Below are 17,818 nucleotides of genomic sequence, written 5' to 3'. Positions count from 1 at the left end.
CGGCGACCAATGCATTTCCCTCCACTTAGCAACGATTTTCAGGACAAGGTGTTTCATCAAAAAAATTACGTATGGGAATGTTTCGGCAGCCCTTATGAAACCATCCTATTTATTTATTTATTTATTTATTTATTTTTAAACTGAAGAACCATGAAGCATGGTTTTGTTTAACTAGGGTTAGACAAGAGACAAAGTGTGCACGTTTTGTCGCCGATCCCCCTCCCATTATTCTAATTTTACTCTATGCACAATACTTTAATTTGAGCCGGACCCATAGTTTCCGATAAGACAGACATACCCACTATGTGACCTAATGCATAGTGCACTGAATACGTTTTTTTGCGTTAAAAAATGATTGGAGCGCACATTTCTGCGGCCCTTACTTCGATAATCTTAATAAAAGAGAATCATAAATTGTATTTTAAGATTACATTTTCCATTAAAATTTTACAGAAAAAATACGTTTTGTCACTATTATTTCAATCGTTCATTTATATTTACTATTTTAATTTTTTATAACAAGGAAGAGTTTTCCTTTCCCTTCGTTTATTTGCACCGCTAAAAAGAAATTGGTGGCCCCACTTCTGAAAACTGGGGTGCACCCCCCTCTTGGTGTTTGCTCTGCAAACAAATATTGCACCGAATATTCGTAAGTCACAATTAATATCCAAAATGTCAATAACAAGAATTTTATCCTTTAGTTTTTTTTATCCTTAATAACTACATACTAACAAGAATTTTATCCTTAGTAACTACACTATTTTTTCACTTACAACAAACGTACTACAGCATGAGTATGAATTTTTGAAAATTACTCGTGTTTTCATAATTTGTGATTTTTAAAGGTGACTTTTTCTTGACTGGAAGAGACTACGTTTCGCACCCGATAAAAAAAAGTGACACAACTCAAAAAAAAAAAAAAAGAAATTGAATTTTTACATCTTGAATTCAAATTATGTTTTCCGCAATCACGAGTGTGTGTGTATGTAGGCATGTGTGTTTGTGTCCAGGCATGAGTATTTGGGTAGTTGTGTGTTTGTGTGTGTGGGGGGTATCTGTGGATGTGTGTATGTGTTTGTGTGTCTGTATGCATGTGTGTATGTGTTTGTGTGTGTATGTGTAGGTGTCTGTATGCGTGTGTGTGTATGTGTTTGTGTGTGTGTAGGTGTATGTATGTAATATGTGTGTGTGTGTGTGTAGGTGTGTGTATTTATGCGCGTGTGTGTAGGATATAGACGCAACCTCGAGACCGCTTTCGCTAGAGGAGTAGCATCGTAAGGAGCCGGTCGACGGTGATGCTGCAGAGGGTGCTGGTGGGAAAATAAAAATCATAGGAACGCCAAAAACAGTCAAATGAACGAAACAAGCAATCGTGATTGCTCAAAAAAAAACAGCTTTGGAGAGCAAGATTTGACGCAATATAGTACTTTTAAACGATTTAGTCTCAAATATTACGATAGGGGAGCAAAAAATTACTATGTGATGTTAATTGGTTAGTTTTTGTTGCATTAATTAATAATGCATGCGTAAAGTTCGGGAATGGGGTTGTTTCCTTTTGTCAAAAGTGCTACTTTTAGTCACTGAAATTGATAGAATAAGCAAAAAAAAAAAAAAAAAAAAACCACTTAGCCAGAAATTTTTATACAGTTTTATACAGTATATACAGTGGCTCCCAAAAGTGTTCGTACACCTACAACTTTCAGCGAAATTGGCACCTATCCATTGGTTAGAATTAATATTTCGGAATAGGTATTTAATTATAAGATCTATGATCATTTTTTTTAACAAAACTACATGAAAATTTTTTAAAAAATATTTAAACTTAATTTTTTAAAAATAAAAAACCAAAAAGTGCCGGAAACTTTATCTCACAAAAGTCTTTGTACACTTTAAAAAATGTCAATATATTATTGAATAATCTAACTTTTTATTAAGCTATTATTTAGTAGAATATCATGCAGTATCAACAGCACCTTTTAAACGCCTGGGAATAAATTTCATTCTTTTTTCTTTCTTTTTTTGCGTAATTTCTGAGTAAGTGTTCAACCACACTTTGAGTCTGACTGTTTCTAGCCCTATTTTCGTTTCAAAGCCGTATTTTCGTAATCTAGCCACCAGATATCTCTAAATATGTTGTATTAAGTTCAAATTTAGAGATTGAGGGGGTATTTTCTAAACTTTAGGACAATTTTCGAGGCACTAGACGCAAACGTTGAAAACCGTGTGCTTCTTATCGTTACCTTGATAAAAAACAAAGTTGTTTCCAATAACCAAATTTTTAGCTAAGAGTTCAAAATTGGGTTTTAAAATATTTAAAGGAACGGCGTGATTCATTATTTCATCAAAAAATTCCGAACTACCAAGTCCTGATGCTGATATGCACTCTCACACTATAACCCCTTCACCGTCCTGATTAACTGATCCAACTAAGTTCTTAAGATTAAGTTCCAAATTTTTTCTTCTACTTACAGTTATACAACAATTTAACCAAAAATGTTAAATTCTTTTTTATCTGTAAGTAAGACGTAATTGTAAAACGTTTTGAGCTTATTTGTAATTGATTTTGCGACGAAAAGCGTAAGCTTTCTGTTTTTCGCACGGCCCAGAAAATTTGTGCGGGAAGAGATCCCATTTAATCTAGCTAATCAGAGAACTTGGTGGACAATTTTAGGTGAAAATTAAATGTAAAATGTTTCATTTAACTCTTTAGAAACTTTTACAGCACTCAAATGTGTATTTTTCATAAACTTTTTAACTTTAAATCTCCGATTACATTTTGTCAACTTTGCCGGTTGACCTTTTCTTACCTTGTTTTCGGTCCGATTCCTTTCTTTAAAGAATTTTATCAAGCACTTTACTATAGAAACAAATAAATTAACTAATTTAGAGGCATTTCAAACCAATTTACCACTACTGTGGGAAAAAATTTTTAATTTTGAATGGTGTTTGCGGTTTATTACGAATACCAGCCATTTTACAGTAATAAGCACAATATTAAGGAATAAATAAACAAAACATTAAAGCCAAATGACTTATAAGGGTCAACACAATGCAAAGATATTAATAAAACGGCATATGATAATTTTAATCATGAATTTATTCGAAAATATTTGAGTTTACGATGACTTTTGTGGCGTGTTATTTCTCTGTCTCTTCGTTTTCTAACCCATTTCAAAAAAAAAAAAAAAATCCGTTAATACTTTGAAAAAACCAATGGGTTGTATTTAGAATGACATAGGAATGATGTGAAAAAATATTAGACTTCATATTCGAATTCAGTTTCGAGTTATTTTGATTTTACTAAAAAATTTCAAAGTCTACGAACACTTTTGGGAGCCACTGTATATAAAAGTTGATTAAAAACAAAAGATCGAATATTTAACTGCGATATGTATTTTTAAACTTTGAACTCCAAAGAATATGCCTCAGTTCTTGAGTGTGGTTTGCATGAAAGAAGCTTCCCAAAGTTGTAAAACTTTTTTACATTGTTGGAGCAACACGTTTGAATCAAGAACTGCATCGCGTCTTTAGTAAGAATCCATTCACAGACACGTAAGCATTATCACCTGCTCACTTTTTTTTTTTTTTTAATTTTGTTCAACTTCTGAAGTAAAAACATTGACTATTCTTTCCCATGCAAATTCTGTCAATTAAAAGACTTGATCTTGGGTAATCTTGTGAGAACAGCGTGAACATTTTTTAAGCCTAACTTTCAGATAACTCTTGTACTATTGTTGAATGTTTGAAATATCGTTGCTGTGTTGAAAACTCTTAAATATGTTAGTACCAAGTAAAATATTTTCGAGTGCATATGTTTTAAAATAAAACTAAATATTAGTATAAACGCATATGGTAAAAAAAAGAAAAGGATTTTGAAAAGTTTTTAAACGCATGGCTTGAATTAAGCTGGAAGATAACTTATATTATTTGAAAAGTTTCTAAATCTACAAATCCATGTTTGCTTAGTTTCTGCTGTGAAATTAATTTGCTAACTTTATTAACAGATTGAAGCGTATATTAATTATTATTCACATTTTGTTTTTGGAAACGAGTAAAACGCTTTGCCCACCCAGCCACCACTGACAAAATATAATTAAAGCTAAAAAAAGTTTAAAATTTGAAGAATATGAAACATGACATTTTACTAATTCAGAAAAAAAGAGAGGGATTCTAGTTCAAAGCTATAACAGATCGGAGTCATTTTAATAAACGGTACCTAAACAAAAAGGCCAATTTATTTCAAACCAGTTTCATCCAAATTATTTTTATCTGTAAATAAAATTAGGCGATTCTCCCCTTTAAAAATAAATAAAAAGTGAAGTCTTGTACCGAATGTTATTCGTACAAAAATGAAAAAACTTTTTAAAAAAAATAATAAGTGGGCAGAGCGTGATAATGTTTTTTGTTTCTTCCCTCCTTGTCCTATTGGTATTTTTTTTAAATACATTAAGCTGGTTCTGATACTAAACGCCTCATATTACACGAACTTCAAAAAGTACATTTTTTTTAAGTGAGATAAAAAAGAAAAAGGAATTTATAATCGGTTTACATAATCGGAAATCAAGTAAGCTTCTAAAATATTAATGGATAATTATAACCACAAAAATCACAATTAAATGCAACTTGATGGCGTTGTCAACATTAAATATCCATCAAAAGACAATACCATAACGGAGTCTCCCATGCATCTCAGAGAAACTGGTTTGGGATGAAGAACGATCAAGGCCTTGAAACCAACAGATGTCTGATAAAACATAACGGCCATTCATTCAACTCTCCAGTAATTTTTTATTTATTATTTTTTTTCTAGATGATGCAGGCCTGAGAACATCATTTGCCCACTTCCCCACTTCGCAAAAAGGTGAGATGCCCTTTACTCCCAAGCACTGGATTCTTGAAGCGTGAAAGGATTTGTCTTCTTGTTAAGTTTTTTGGCAATTATTGCCGGAGGGCTTAGTGCGTAACTGTGAGTGTTTCATAATTGGATTGCTAATGTCATTGGCGTGGGAATTATTTCGGACAAAGAGATCTCAATGTATTTGTAACATTGTCTTGTCGTGTTGTTAAATATTTATATATGTGAGTAGAATTGAATTAAGTTACCATTTACACGAGGTGGTATATGTAATCGCACATTTAATCGCAGTTTACACTCGTTCGACAAACGTTACCCAGTCCGCAACCAGTGAAGCCTATTTTCTATCAAATTTTAATTTTAGCATTTCTCTGACAATTTAGTACGAGTCATCGTTGTTTATTATAATTTGATGAGATCTAAATTTATCTGTTTGTGAATAGTGCTTAATGAAGAAGTTTAATTTGCTATTTAAGGCTGATTTGTCTGTTTTCTCACTATCTCTTTCTATCTCTAACTCGCTCTTCTCTCACTATCCCTCTCTCTTTCTCTCTATCTCTATCTCGCTCTTCTCTCACTATCTCCTTATCCCTATTTCGCTCTTCTCTCACTATCTCCCTATCATCCCTCTTTCGCTCTTCTCTTTCCCAATCTTTATTTCGCTCTTCTCTCACTATCTCCCTATCATCCCTATTTCGTTTTTCTCTTTCTCTATCTCTATCTCCCTCCTGTCTCTCTCTCACTCTCCTTATGCCTATTTCGCTCCTCTCTCTCCCTATCCTTCTCTCCTTTCCTTTTGTAAAAATCAAAAATTAAAAACTATGCAGGTGATATAGACCGCAACTTAAATTCTACTTATGATTTATCCTGCATAAAAGATTAGTAAGAAGTCTTTTAAGTTCATTTCCGAATCCTAAAATGAACCTTTCCTTGAAATTGCTGTCACAAAAGTGAAATTTTCAATACGCCGCGAGCATGAGAACCGATCCATCACAAAAATCCTGGATCGCCAAATAGATTCCTTCTCAAAATCACAACCACGCAAGCGAACCAAATCACAATTTGTTACCGTTCATTATGGACTGACCACAAATAATGTTACGTTTCGAGGAGGGGGGGTTGTAAAATTGTGGTAGTTCGTGACAAGAGAGAAATAAGAAGTGTGACAGCACGCATTTTTAAAATAAGATTGTTGTAGAGAAAAGCGTGACATGTGACAAATAAGGGAGGGAGTACGGTAATGTATGACTTTGAGAAAAAAGGAGGGGGGGGGAGGTCAAAAATGTTGAAGAAAGGGACATCATTTATGTACTGCCCGTTAGCACATAACCAATTCCCACAAACACTTGAATCATTTTATCATATCCTTTTAATTAACTGAACATCGTACAGCATTGACATTTTATCAATATTTAGTTTACTTTTATTTATAAATCATATTTTTTTTCTTCAAAAAAAGAAGAAAGACAAATTCGCTTTTAATAAGTTCGATAAAAAAGTAGAAAGTTTGGCTACCATTATAGGGGTTCCAAAATTGATCGCCAATTAATATTTCCCATTAAAAAACTTTGTAACGAGGGCCTGATTACTGAATATGCCAACAAGGCCGTTGTCTAGAATCCTACATTTTAGAGGCCCCAAAATTGCTAAAGTTGCTTTAGCCAATTGCCTAATAAGGATAAAACTGTATGGTTTGACTAAAGAGAGGCCTAGAAAAACTGTTCGGCCTAGGGCCTTCCAATACCTTAATCGGGCCCCTGTGCTAACTGTACGATACCATACAATGTCTAAAATGGAAATTTCTACCAGTAAATATTTTATTTGTTCTGACAACTACTTAATCTTAAATAACAGAAATTATTGCCTTTCGTAGTGATTCTGTATCATTTCAGATGTAAAAACATTTCTTATCAGTAATATTTACCAACTGATGAATGAACGACTCAAAAATTTGAGAGCTACCATTTTGACTAAAACGAAACTTTCATCCGCACTTTACCCTACAAACTACATATATATATATATATATATATATATATATATATATATATATATATATATATATATATATATATATATATATATATATATATATATATATATATATATATATATATATATAATTAAGCAAACAGAATTACAAATATTAAACAAATTATAAATAACAAATGATGATAAAAAGGAAAAATGCAAACAGCTATTAAGTAGGAATAGAAAAAGAGTGAATCCAGAGCTCATCAGCCGTGGAGGATTCATTAATTATGGTCAAAAGACCAAAATTTTTTAACTATAAACTAGAAGAGAATGCTTAAGCTCCAGTACATGTAATATAGAGTAACAATGGGCAAACGCACCATTTGCTAAGCTAAAAACAATAAACTAGAGCTCAAACCTAAAACTAAAAGCAGGGGGTTTCGCCTCGACTAATTAGGAAAACAAGTTCCGATAATTAGCCTTCCACGGGACAGTACCTGCCAATAACAAAATTGTCTTACCTTGAAATCCAAGTAAACATATCATGTCCGTTGTTCAGCCTGATAAAAAAGCCTGTCCATTCGTCAACAAAACAATAAAAATATAAAAATCATGTCCGGAAAACTGTCCAAAGACGTACCAGGTCGCCTGTTTCGCACGTGTAAAAATTTTATCCACTACGGTGATTCATAAAAAAATGGTTTGTCACGGTTGTATCATACATTTACACAGTTAAACAGTTTCAAAAGAAGCGAAATGTTCATCGAAGGCTATACTTAAGCAGATGTTTTCAACTAGATTTTTAGGGAAGTTATTATGAAAAAGTAAGTTTTTGAGTACTGAAATTTCGTGCTTAAATGCAGAAATGGTGTTGCAAATTCTTTTAATTCTGATAGCTTGCGAAACAATAATGCCAATAAAAACCTTTTTACTAAGGCAGGAGGAGAAATCTTGTAAACTGTTATCTGCGAAATTGAATTCACGTCTTTTATCATAGATTGTAGTGGAACAATTTGAGTCAATTTGTATGTTGATATCCAAGAAATTAAAGCTATTATGATTAGAATTGGTCTTTTTGAGCGTTAATGAACTATGATAAATAGTTTTGCTGAGTTCAGAAAAATTAGGAAAATTTATACACAAAAGGTCATCAATGTATCTACAACAAAGAGGTGTAGAGGAAGGATTGTCAATTAAATATTTTCGTTCATAATATAAAAGAAAAAGGTTGGCTAATGTAGAGCTAAAATTAGCTCCCATTGCTATGCCATTAATTTGAAGAAAACACGAATTACCATTTTTGAAAAAATTATTGAAAATACAAAATTTAAAAAGACCAAGAAAAAACAATTCATTAAAATCAAGGGAATCCTTGACTGAGTTAAAAAGTTCTGAAACAGAGGAAAAAAGTTCAACGAGTGGGATATTGGTGAAGAGGTTTTCAAAATCAAAAGTTTCTAAGTGGTTTATATCAAGCATATTAAGTAAATTGATGACTTCAACACTATTATTAACAATCCAGAACCAATTCATTTGTTGAAGTTTAAGTTGTTCAAGAATTTTTTTGAGAAATTGTTCAAGCTTTACACTCAGATTTTTTCCAATGGTGTTGGTGGCAGAGCAAATAAATCGAAATCCAACAGGTGTTTTATGAAATTTTGGAATTGCATATAAGTAAGGTAAGTTAACAGAATCGGGACGTGGCAATTTAAAAAGTTTGTACGCAGCAGCAAAATTTTTTGATGATGGAGGATTCATTAAGTTTGGAGGAAACATAAGTGGTGGTTTTTTCTAGTTCATTTTTCAAAATATTAGCATATAATTTTTTGCAGCAGATAGAGTAATTAGAACTTGCTTTATCAACAACTGTAAAGACACGTCCCGATTCTGTTAACTTACCTTACTTATATGCAATTCCAAAATTTCATAAAACACCTGTTGGATTTCGATTTATTTGCTCTGCCACCAACACCATTGGAAAAAATCTGAGTGTAAAGCTTGAACAATTTCTCAAAAAAATTCTTGAACAACTTAAACTTCAACAAATGAATTGGTTCTGGATTGTTAATAATAGTGTTGAAGTCATCAATTTACTTAATATGCTTGATATAAACCACTTAGAAACTTTTGATTTTGAAAACCTCTTCACCAATATCCCACTCGTTGAACTTTTTTCCTCTGTTTCAGAACTTTTTAATTCAGTCAAGGATTCCCTTGATTTTAATGAATTGTTTTTTCTTGGTCTTTTTAAATTTTGTATTTTCAATAATTTTTTCAAAAATGGTAATTTATGTTTTCTTCAAATTAATGGCATAGCAATGGGAGCTAATTTTAGCTCTACATTAGCCAACCTTTTTCTTTTATATTATGAACGAAAATATTTAATTGACAATCCTTCCTCTACACCTCTTTGTTGTAGATACATTGATGACCTTTTGTGTATAAATTTTCCTAATTTTTCTGAACTCAGCAAAACTATTTATCATAGTTCATTAACGCTCAAAAAGACCAATTCTAATCATAATAGCTTTAATTTCTTGGATATCAACATACAAATTGACTCAAATTGTTCCACTACAATCTATGATAAAAGACGTGAATTCAATTTCGCAGTTAACAGTTTACAAGATTTCTCCTCCTGCCTTAGTAAAAAGGTTTTTATTGGCATTATTGTTTCTCAAGCTATCAGAATTAAAAGAATTTGCAACACCATTTCTGCATTTAAGCACGAAATTTCAGTACTCAAAAACTTACTTTTTCATAATAACTTCCCTAAAAATCTAGTTGAAAACATCTGCTTAAGTATAGCCTTCGATGAACATTTCGCTTCTTTTGAAACTGTTTAACTGTGTAAATGCATGATACAACCGTGACAAACCATTTTTTTATGAATCACCGTAGTGGATAAAATTTTTACACGTGCGAAACAGGCGACCTGGTACGTCTTTGGACAGTTTTCCGGACATGATTTTTATATTTTTATTGTTTTGTTGACGAATGGACAGGCTTTTTATCAGGCTGAACAACGGACATGATATGTTTACTTGGATTTCAAGGTAAGACAATTTTGTTATTGGCAGGTACTGTCCCGTGGAAGGCTAATTATCGGAACTTGTTTTCCTAATTAGTCGAGGCGAAACCCCCTGCTTTTAGTTTTATGTTTGAGCTCTAGTTTATTGTTTTTAGCTTAGCAAATGGTGCGTTTGCCCATTGTTACTCTATATTACATGTACTGGAGCTTAAGCATTCTCTTCTAGTTTATAGTTAAAAAATTTTGGTCTTTTGACCATAATTAATGAATCCTCCACGGCTGATGAGCTCTGGATTCACTCTTTTTCTATTCCTACTTAATAGCTGTTTGCATTTTTCCTTTTTATCATCATTTGTTATTTATAATTTGTTTAATATTTGTAATTCTGTTTGCTTAATTTTATATTTACTTGGCTTTTTAGTTTTGCTGCGATGCGCATCTATGGGCTCTTGGTGTGGTCTTTTCAATATTTTTCACTTTTATTATTATTTTATATATATATATATATATATATATATATATATATATATATATATATATATATATATATATATATATATATATATATATTCAATAAAATAAAACAATAAAATTTTTTCGGGTAAGGTAAAGGGTACGATCTGCAGAATGGAGTTTTTGAGAGAGTTGAAAAAACGCGTTTTGGATTCTTTACTCGCAATATGGAAATGTTGGAATTTGATGCGTTTTTTTCCCGTGATTTATTTTCATAGGAAACCAAAAAAGCAATCTTGTACAATGAAACTAAAATACAAGAGATAACAAAAATGAAAAAAAAAAAATATAGTTTATAGATACTGCCCTATATCTTCCCACGGCAATATGAGTCCATTGAACTTTACAACAATTACCATCGGAGATATCGAACATAAGACAACTTGATTTCATTTTCATCCAAATCGCCCATTTAAGCACAATAATGAAAGAGATAATCTATACAGTTGAACTTTTTAATGCGTAACTTTTTCACTCATGCATGATTATGAATTCCAAACGCTATTGGACGTTCAAGTTATCAGCAATTCCACACACAGAGCTTCTATTTCTTAAACTAATCAATTGAAAAAAAAAATATTCTCTCACTCTTAAGAAGCAACCTTTTAGTTTTCAAAAATTTGATAATAGTAGTTGCGATGCAAGTAAAGTACATATTTCGTAATTCTTTAATGTTTCAATTAGTTTTACTAAATAGGAAAAGTGAATAATAACTTTGCTTTCCACTGTAACGTGTATTTCGAAGTGTATTGAACATCTGACGAGACATACCCGGAAATGTTGCAAACCTTTCATTACTGCTAAAATTTTCAAATTCATTTTTTTAAACTCATCATGTTTTAATCGCTAACCAGGAAATTTGACCTTAAGAAAGTTCTCCTGGCTATGAAAGTTTTTTACATATAAGTAAGCAGTAATACATATAAGAGTAGTGCTTCCTCCAGGAGTTTTTAGGAAGGCGCTGCGCACCGTCCCTTTTAAAGTTAAAGTTACATGCTCCCTACCCCCTCTTTTTTTCATCCCCACGCCCCCTCAATACTCCTCTATCTCTTCTTCCTCTCCATCTTCCTTGCTCTTTTGAAGTTTTATCAAAACAAAATCACAGAAGTAAACTTTTCTTTCTTTCTTTTTTTTTGAGTGGTAAAGACCTGCTCAAGCCTGTCCTTGAAACGTAACACTCACCTCAGTATCCACAATAACGTAATTCTAATATAAATGTAAATTTTCTCAGTTTTTAGCATGATTTTTCAAACTAAACATCAAAAAGCTTTTTGTAAAATGAAAAAAAAAATAAATTTCCTGTGAAAAATACTTGGGTCCTAAATGCATATGCAATACAAAAAAGAAAAAAAAAATCCTTTTCTACTACAAAATTTCTACTAAAAAGTGCCTTTTTAGCAAAATTAAAGTCCTCTTATATCTGGAAGCATTCTGCTCCTTTTTTTGGGGGGGGGGAATACTATTGAGCGTAATCTACCACTATTCTACCACTCCCCTTTCCCCCTCATCGGAAAAATTTAAAATGACGAGCCAGTTTTAAACTAGTCATTAGTTTGATTACCAGGGTACAATGAAATTTATGAACCACTGATGAAACAAGGGCACTCAATAATTTAGTTAAAAACACCTCAGACATACATTTGGTGCATTACAGTTCACAAAGCAATTCTCGATATCCCCGCATGCATAGCAAATCATGCACGTTTCCATAGCAACGAATCGGACAAATATAGACACACCCATGCTTAGGATAAAGCTCTTCTTGGACGTTAACCTCAAATTGAAGAGAGGAAGTAGTATCGTTTAAAAAACATTTGTTTACACATTTCGAAAAATATAAGTACAAATGTACGAATCAGGGGTAAAAAGAAGAAGATAATTTACAAATAAGACGGAATTTTATTACAGCATTGAGATCATGCAAACTAATTAAAAAAAATAAATAAATTTGATGCTATCGAAGAGGTGAATATTCTGATTAAAATATTCATATCTATGCAATTTGATTCGCCAATATCGATGTTAATTTTCGCGGTCGTTTGTACAGTTGCTTTAAGCAAAATTTTAAAATCTAATTTTGGCCCAAAATTTGAATTTGACATATATGCGCAACAATGTATCTTTTTGTCCAAATGAATTGAGCACGAACAAACACTCATTGCGTCATTTAGGGCTTAGTTTCTTAGTTTCTAACGAAGAAACTGCAAACTTTACAGCCCCCAAAACTTATTTTACGGCGTAGATAGCCTTAATGTCGTCAAAAATGTTTATATTCTCATAAAAGGGATAGGATGCGCGAAAATTAGCCCCCATGCAAATTAAGCCTTGTATTGCGCATTTAATTCATCAGATGTGATTACAGCTGCGCATTTGATTCAGATTTTACAATCCAATAGCTCACAACCTAATGCGAATAATATCGGCAAAGGAGAGAAAAATAAAAATGTTTCTCGTGGTCCATATTTGGTACAGTAAAACCTGTAAAGTTGACCACCCTTGTAAGTTGACCACCTGTCTATGTTGACCGCTTTTGTCAGGAACGGAATTAGTCCTATCTCATATAGTGAAGGAAAACCTCCGTAACTTGACCACCTCTCTATCTTGACCACCTGTCTATCTTGACCACTAATGTACGCCAAATTTGGTTTGGAGTATTGTAAAAACCCTTTGTAAGTTGACCACTTGGTTTATTTTATTAAACATTCTTCAGCAAATTATTTTATTTTATTATTTATTCATTTATTATTATTTTTTTTTATATAACTTTCCAAAAATGTTTTTAATGCTTTGATGACAGACTAGCATTATACTAACTAAACAGCAGCATAAAGCTTATGCTGCTCTTTATTCTCAACTTGTTTTTCATTTGCTGTTCTAAATAAGATAGCTTTTTGTACTCTGTTCAATGAAAATAGGTGTCAGTAGAAAAGTTCTAAGTCTTTTCTTTCAGTTGCAATATGTTGTGGCAACACATGAATAGTGCTAAAAAAAGCAGGCCCGGATCTATACGTTTTGGGCCCCCCTGCAGTAAAATGTGTAGGGCCCCTCCCTAGTGGCCAGCTGTGTCTATTTGTAAAGTGAATAAGTCTTAGTGCTAGTTTTTTTCGATTTCTTCTTCAATTTCTAGGGCCGTTAGCCCCTTTAAGGACGCGGGCCCCTCGCACCGCGGATACGCAGATCTGGGCCTGCTAATGGGTAAAGTTACATGTTTCTGGCGCAAGGGATTAAGAGATAAAACAATTTAGTTTTGCCTTTATGAACTGGGAGAGTCGCGCTTATTGCTCTTTGTACTATAAGTTGTACAAAAAAGGCTTGAAAAAGAAAGTTAGTTGAACTTGAGATTAATAAAAAGTATGAAATATTATATTAAAATTAATTGAAAATGGAGAAAGCCAGAGAAAATTAGCCGGTACGTATGGAATTTCTAAAACTACAGTCTAATATAGTGAAAAACAAGGAAAAAATTTTTTTTATTATTGTTTCACTTTCAATAATGTTGAACAATGAAAGTGAATTGAACAGAAAGAATAAGGGTGAATAACTCAAAAAATGAATACATGGTGCAAGAAATGACAAAAAATTAATAAAAAAAAATCATTACCGCCCTTTATAAGTTGACCACCTGTCTAAGTTGACCATCAAAGTACTGCACTGCGAGTGGTCAACTTACACAGGTTTCACTGTATCTATATCTTAGTGTTCCCTCTATATGAGACAGTGAGAAGCAAAGGGATGTAAGTGAATATTTTCAAGTTTTGAATAAACCGCATATAAAGATAATGTCTTAGGTAGGCTTTCACTGATTTTTTTTCTAAATCATGCTGTACAGCAGCACAAACCAGAGCTACTAGTACTATGTCTTGCCACAAGACAGAGGACATGTTCCCCTACTATTTGTACTGGTTATCTCCAAATTTTTAATTTTGCAACTTACATCCCTTTGCTTCACACTGCCTCATACATAAAAAGCGGCAGGGCTCTTCCTGATAAAAAAGCACTCCTTCAATTAATAAGGTATACTTTCTCAAACAAATTTTGTAATAAAAAAAAAGAACAAAGATTTTAGTATTATCTTCCCACACCCATTCTAGTGAGCAAGGGAAACGAGAGTTGCCTTTCGAAGCCATGCTGAAAGGAATTTTTACCTTTCGAGCATTAAAATTTGCGTTTGTAATCAAGTGTTAATAACTTTTAAACGGACAAAAAGGGGGGCATTGAGAAATGCCAAAAAAAAAAGGGCATGGCGCATCGAAGGTTGTCTAAAAGAGGGCAGGGCGCAGAGTCCTCCTAAAAATATCTGAGGGAAACACTATATCATATTCAGAAGCTGTAAAAACAGGATTTTCTGACTTAGGAATATCGAAGCAACAGGTAAAGCCTTTAATGCTCGCGTGACTCAGGATAATACCATTAATTCTTTGAAAAATTACAAAAATCAGAAACATAAAAACAAGCGGACTCATCCTTTGGTTACTCAATTAATATTTGGATCAGAAGAGTTTAACATCCCTACAAGCGTATTTCAAGCATTGAAAATCGAAAAATACGTGTCAAAAACTTAGTCATGAATCGCCCACAAATGATGGCACGTAAAATTGAGTGTTTGCGACAAGGAGGAAGGAGCGGAAAACAAGAAGTGTGATATCACGCATTTTTGTAACACTGTTTATGTAAAAGAGTGTGACATGTGACAGGAGGAGGGGAGGGGGTAAGGTGAAGAGTGACACTTAGTAACAAAGGAAGGAGCGGTTCCAGTACAAACTTTTGAAAAGGCGGGAATTATTTATTAGCCGAATAGAATTCTAAAGTTTAGCGAAATGAAAAATATGGGTACAATTATAGAATAAATTAATGTAAATAGACACTCGGGCATTTAAGAATTGCAACTTTGAAATTCTGTCCTCAAATTTGCCGAACCGCCAGAGCAAAATTAGTCGAATTAGGACATTTTTGGAAGCTCACAGAGACCTACCGTGGCCTCCTATTGGGGCACCCCTGGCCAGATATGATTTTTAAAAAAAAATGTGACACCATTATTGGATAGCTCCCAAGCGTATTTCAAGGTTTCGTAATTTGAAAAAAAAAAAAAAAAATGTGTGATCGCGAAAAAAAGCAATTTAATTTTTAAAATTATTTTCTTTGAATATTTTTTAAATTTTCTTACATTAACGGTTAAAAAATAAAATTAGTGCACATCCTTCTCTTCCTCTCGTATTCCATTTCATCGTTAGAAAATTTGCTTTCCATGTCATTGAGCACTTTTGTTGTCAGGCCAGGCCCGGATCTATAAATTTTGGGCCCCCCTGAAACAAAATCTGTAGGGTCCGTGGTGTATATTTGTAACGTTAAGTCTTAGTGCTAGTTCGGGTCTTTGGGCCCTTTAAAAACGTAGGCCTCCCGCGCAGTGGGGTCTGCGGGTACGCAGATCCGGGCCTGGGTCAGGCCCGTCATTTTAATGTTTTCCAAGGAAAGGAGAGGCAAAGGATATGAATTCAATGCATTTTATTGAAAAAAAAAGCATCAAAAAACAAACAAAAATGCATGATTAGAAAACGTTTAAATGAAAAATAATTTAAAGTAATTAAAACTGTACATAATTTTTTAAAGATTTTGTTCATACCATTGCCGCCCCTTTTCAAAGGAAACTATTTTTATTTTTATTTATTTATTTATTTGTTTATTTATTTTTTCCCATATAAAGCGTAAAAATACGCTTTATGATTTAGTGAAAATGAAAGTTTTTAGGCGTATTTCTGATTACCAATGCATGGAATACGCTTGGAAGGGCATTTAAAATATCTCTGACTATAACATATATGTAAATCTCTTAGTTTCAGTAAGAGAATACCTGCTTCCACCTTATTTATGGCTATTCCAGAATGATGAGCCAAAAACAATGGCAAAGTTGCAGTCTCTGAATGTCGTGCAGCTGGGCTGTCAATATATGCGTACTTAATATCTATATTACGAAAAGTTATAGCCCTCTCTCCGCCCCTGGGAGAAAACTCATTTTATCTGAGTTTCTAAATTTTGACTTTAAATTTAAACTGTTTTGAAATAAATTAGATATTTAATTTTAAAATTTTCAAATGAATTAAAACGAAGTTGATTGATAACACTTTGAAATTCATTCTAGCTCAGATTTAATAATCATAAAAAAGAAAGAAAAAGATTTCAAATCGTAAGACCATTTATCAAATTTGCTTATCAAAACTCGCGAAATTTGAAAAATGTAAAATGAATAAAATCACTTACCGTTTTGCAGTAATTATCACTCAATTCCCAATTCGAATACCATCCACTGGTAGCGATAAATTCCATTCTCGCTTTGTGTATCCAGCGCCATAGAATGAACTACATCCAATAAAAGAGGAAATTTACCTATCATGAAAAACTAAAAAGCCCCGCGAATAGCGTGAGCGCGGACGATACAGAGCAACAAATGCCGCTCTCTAAAAAAGGTTGTTTCACGCGCTCGTTTGGCGATACTTTCCGGATGTCGCCGAGTCGTTTCAAGCTGACCGCCAACGAAGAGTCATTTATGTTGGATATAACTACCGAATTACAGGAATTTTTGCTATTGTTAAGCTTGATTTTAGAAGTACCTGGTGCTCCTTTTTTATTTTTGCCCCTCTGAATACGAAAAAAATTGATATTTTTACTTAGTAGGAGTGATTTTCGGTATTTTCCGATAAAATTTGCATTTAGTATAAATTTGGTCTGTACCCCTCTGGGAAAAATTTGAAATAACGGGCCTGCTTTTTTGGCAATTTTATTTTATTCATTTGTTTTGTTACAAAAACTTTTTTTTTTTTTTTTTGAAATTAATATTTATCTCCTATAATTTAAAATGAAGTAGCTACTTTATTTTCCGCGATTTTGAAACAGCTATTGTTGTAAGAAAAAAATGTCACAATTAAAAACCAAGAAAGAAAGTACTTCAGAGAAAAATAGCAGAGGAAAAGGTGTAAAAACTGGCATAGGTGTAAATACGGGTACACCTACCTAGCGGCTAGGCGAGGTATTGAAGACTGTCGGCGAGGACTGTAGGTGGTACCATTTACTAATATAACAAGAAGTTCTGTCTAGAACTAGATGAGCCTACTTTCCCGTATACCCATACTACTTTCTAGTACCTGATCAATATTCTCAAAAATAGCTAAAATTGCAAATTTTTTCAAACATATTTTTAAAATACTTTAAGCTGATTTCTAGGAATAAAATATTCCTCACTCATCTAAAAAAATTAAATGCGTAGAAAAAAAAAATAGCAACAACTTTTGAACAAAGCAGCTAATACAGTTTTTTCCATTAAAAAAATCTTTAACAGCTTTCAAAACGAAAAAATAATAATTAAAATTAATAAGCTCATTAAAATTAATAAGCTCATTAAAATAAATACATCATATCAAAAAAAAATCGTTTCTTTTTCCCCTGTTGCCAAA

The 17,818-nt window shown here is 32.7% G+C and overlaps 1 protein-coding gene across 2 annotated transcripts in view; it reads right to left on the bottom strand.

Moving 5' to 3' along the window:
• The window catches only part of LOC129220240 (uncharacterized), a 108,569-nt gene extending 91,775 nt beyond the window's left edge, over positions 1-16,794 (bottom strand). For both annotated transcript variants that reach the window (XM_054854607.1, XM_054854608.1), the window contains exon 1: positions 16,629-16,794. The gene's annotated coding sequence lies outside the window, so the exon portion shown is untranslated. The remainder of the gene's footprint in view (positions 1-16,628) is intronic.
• Between the last annotated feature and the right edge of the window lie 1,024 nt (positions 16,795-17,818).

The sequence above is a fragment of the Uloborus diversus genome, chromosome 4 (genome assembly GCF_026930045.1).
Source record: "Uloborus diversus isolate 005 chromosome 4, Udiv.v.3.1, whole genome shotgun sequence".
NCBI classification, from domain to species: Eukaryota; Metazoa; Arthropoda; class Arachnida; order Araneae; family Uloboridae; genus Uloborus; species Uloborus diversus.
The sequence above is the reverse complement of the archived record's forward strand: the minus strand, read 5'-3'. Positions and strand labels throughout refer to the sequence as shown.